The sequence below is a fragment of the Xenopus laevis genome, chromosome 8S (genome assembly GCF_017654675.1).
Source record: "Xenopus laevis strain J_2021 chromosome 8S, Xenopus_laevis_v10.1, whole genome shotgun sequence".
NCBI classification, from domain to species: Eukaryota; Metazoa; Chordata; class Amphibia; order Anura; family Pipidae; genus Xenopus; species Xenopus laevis.
The window spans coordinates 50,702,431-50,706,528 of NC_054386.1; the positions used below are offsets into that span (position 1 = coordinate 50,702,431).

At 48.7% G+C, this 4,098-nt stretch overlaps 1 pseudogene; it reads left to right on the plus strand.

The window, feature by feature from the left end:
• Positions 1-492: 492 nt before the first annotated feature.
• On the plus strand, positions 493-3,138 carry LOC121397624 (annotated as a pseudogene).
• The last annotated feature ends 960 nt before the right edge of the window (positions 3,139-4,098 follow it).

Below are 4,098 nucleotides of genomic sequence, written 5' to 3' on the forward strand. Positions count from 1 at the left end.
TGGGGAATCGAGGCTGAAGGGCAGCCAGATACTGGCTGAAGCTCGTTCGGGAGTACCCGAACGTCGGCGGGTGTTATATAACGCGCCGAGGAGATTGAGTGATGAAGAGGGGCTGTATTTTCTACTCCCTGGTGGCTCACTTCCTGTGGGGTGCCCTATAATATACCCCGGGCCTGCGGTTTCCACTTGGACAAAGGAAAGGGTAAAGGATGAACCGCTGGCCTCAGTTCCGGTAGCGAGTGGCCATGATCCCCCGGAACTCTTCAAGGAAAGGGACTCCGTTCCTCACTATATCCCGAGAACCCTTATGGTTGCTGGAACCAAGTACCCAAAGTTGAAGGTTTTCTCGGGCCTGGTCCCCGTACCGGAGGGCGAACAAGAGTTTGAGGAGTGGCAAGAAACTGCAGCTCAGATGCTGGAGGAGTGCCCTTGCCCCGAGTTGTGTATGGGCCTTGTGATAACCCCCATACCTGGCTTCACACGTTTCAGAGCATGAGACAAGGGACGACGAAGGCCATGTCCAGTTATATAGCCCGGTTGGAGGGCACTTTGTGTAAGCTGGTGCGAAAGAACATTATTCTTATTGCAGAGGTGGATGAAAAGCGGCGAAGCCAACTTCTCTGTGGAATGCTGGGGGGACAATCGGTGGCTACAGAGATACGGGTTAAGTACCGGCACGGCTCTCCACCACCTCTAGGAGAATTTATGCTTTATGTGAAAGAGCTGGAGGCCAAGCTTCGGTATGCTGCTGGGGATTATCCTATTCCGGAAACTCCTTTAACTCCCCGTCGGGATAACAAGGGGGCTATGAGAAAGAAAGAGGACACTCCAGGGCACTATCGTAAGTTTCCATCTCCAAAGCCTCGGAATACTTCAGAGCAACCGGAATGCTTCCGCTGTGGGCACCTTGGGCACCGAGTGCATCAATGTCAGATGCCAGCTGATTGTGAGCATTTGCAAAGCAAAGCAGGCCAGTTACAGAAGAAACGTAAGGTTTCCCGCAGTAGGCCACGATCTTTATGCTTGCCAGGAGTGGGACGTCGCTGTACTTTTGACCTGTTGGTAAGCGGTGTTCCAGCCACAGCGTTATTTGATACCGGCTCCCAGCTGACCATCATTCATCGCCCTTTTTATGAGGAATTTCTCAGTCATATACCGCTGCAGCCAGTGGGAACTGTGCCGGTGTTTGGAGTGGGAGCAGGACCTACTTATATGGATGGTTGTGTCGAAGTACAATTGCATATTCCGGGTGTCGTGGGGAACCGAGATCCTCCTCTCTCCGTGGTTGCTTATGTGTGTCCCCCGCCTGGAGGGAGAGAGACTACTCCGGTGATTGTGGGCTCTAATGTGAAAGCCGTAGAGGAGGCCTTCCTGACGTTTCTTCAAACCCATGCAGGTACTCCGCTCACTACATTGCCAGTGGCTCCACCACTACAGAAGATCTGTCAGACTTTTGCTCCTGAGCTACCTGGGGGTTGTGTAGGAAATCCTTGGCCCCCTGTAGAGATTTCACCAGGGGGAGTCCACAGTCTCAGGGTTTATGTGGAGATAAAGGGCAGTTTCTTTCTGTTGGAAACAAATCCTGCTGAAGCAGTTCTAAATGGATGGGAGATAGTTCCTGAAAGAAAGGACTATCGTTCTAAGTGTCCACAAACTGATGTGGTGACTGTCAAGAATATTACTTCCCATCCAGTAGTGATACCCGCCTGGCGTACGGTAGCTCATTGCTATCCGGTGGAGTGTATAGACTCTTGCTCTGTTGGTCTGGGATCCTCCACACCTAAATTAGCCTTCCACATAGATGAATCGGATGACCCGCTCGAGCACCGTCAAGAGTTAGAGAAACGCCTAGCCTTGTACAGTGATGTATTCTCAGTGTACGATATGGATGTCGGTTGTCCTAGGCATGCCGAACATCGAATAAGGTTGAGTGATGACACTCCATTTCGAGAGAGGTCTCGGAGAATACCTCCCAGGGACTTGGAGGATGTTCGAGGGTATTTAAAAGAACTGCAGGATCAAAAGATAATTGTGGAATCTCGTAGCCCGTATGCTTCACCTATTGTCATAGTGCGGAAGAAAAATGGTAGTGTCCGTCTGTGTGTGGACTATCGAACCCTTAACTGACGGACCATCCCTGACCAGTATACACTGCCACGTATTGATGAGGCGCTCGATGCCCTGCATGGAAGTGCTTGGTTCTCTGTGATGGATTTACTGTCAGGGTATTATCAAATTCCCATGAATGCTGAAGATCAAGAAAAGACTGCTTTCATCTGCCCTTTGGGGTTTTACCAATTCACTCGCATGCCTCAGGGCATAAGTGGAGCCCCTGCCACGTTTCAGCGTCTCATGGAGAAGGTACTGGGAGACTTGACCCCCAGACATTGCATAGTGTACCTAGATGATATTATAGTCTTAGGATCTACACTGGAGGAACACGATATCAGATTGTTTAATGTGTTGGAGCGCCTTCGACAGGAAGGTTTGAAACTCTCCCTTGATAAGTGTAAGTTTGCCCGGCAGTCTGTGCGGTTTGTAGGACACATTGTGTCTGCGGATGGAATTGCCACTGATCCTGAGAAGGTAGCAGCTGTGTTAAATTGGCCTCGACCCACAAATCTAACGGAACTGAGGTCGTTTCTGGGATTTTGTGGGTATTATCGGCGATTCGTGGAGGGGTATTCTAAGATTGCTTATCCTTTGAATGGGATGTTACAAGGCAGTGATACCAAGGAACGGTCTCTTACTCCAAGTCTTTTCAAAGATAAGTGGTCTTCAGCTTGTGAGGAGGCTTTCAGGACTCTAAAAAAGAGACTTACAGAAGCTCCTGTTCTTGCATATGCTGACCCCCAGAAGCCCTATGTCCTGCATGTAGATGCCGGTTATGAGGGTCTAGGAGGCATTCTTCACCAGGAATATCCAGAGGGATTGAAGCCAGTAGCATATGTCAGCCGGAGTATCAGCCCCACTGAAAGAAATTACCCTGTTCATAAGTTGGAATTTTTGGCTCTAAAGTGGGCTGTAACTGAGAAATTGCATGACTATCTCTATGGAACCAAATTCGAGGTGAGAACTGATAACAATCCGTTAACACACATTCTAACCACTGCCAAATTGGATGCTGCAGGGCATTGATGGTTGGCGGCTCTGACCAATTATCAGTTCTCATTAAAGTATAAGCCAGGGCCAAAGAATGTGGGTGCAGATGCCCTTTCCCGTCGTCCTGGCCTACCCCCTCAACCAGAAGAGGATAACTGGGAAGAAATCCCAAAGTTGGCTGTAGCCGCTCACTGTGCCACTGCTGCTGTACAGGGACAACACATAGCTTTCTCTGAGTTAAGAGTGGTGGACTCTCTTGGAGGAGGAGAAGATAGTGTTCCTGCTATGTATAGTTACCCAACTGCCTTAGGGGTGCACGATTCTCTTCAACTGGGGAGGAAAGATATGATTCAACTACAAAAGAGAGACCCTGTGATTCGGCATGTGAGAGAATCTGTTATCAGGAAAGACTCTGAGTATATGAGGAGAGAGATACCAAAGGAGAGTAGTTCCTTCATGAGAGAATGGGATAAGCTGAGAATTATTGATGGTCTCCTCTATAGGGTGCAGTTATATCATGACCACCCCGGTAGGAGACAACTGGTGCTTCCTCAAAGTTATAGAAGAATTGCTTTGAGAAGTCTACATGATCAGCATGGGCATCTAGGCGTTGAAAAAACATATGGCCTAGTGCAAGACCTAAAATGAGGCATGCCGTTACAGAGTATTGTCAAAGATGTGTTCCTTGTTTGCAGAGAAAAACATTGCCTACTCGGGCTGCACCCATGGAGCATTTAAAGAGTGTTGGTCCTTTGGATTTGGTCTGCATGGACTTTTTGTGTATCGACAATGATACCAGCGGGACCGGTAATGTATTGGTTGTAACTGATCATTACACTCATTACGCTCAGGCTTACCCTACTAAAGACCAAAAAGCTGCCACAGTGGCTAAGACTTTGTGGGAGAAATTCTTTGTTCATTATGGTCTGCCAAATCGGCTTCACTCCGACCAAGGGCGAGATTTTGAGAGTCGGTTGATCAAGGAGCTGTTGGGAA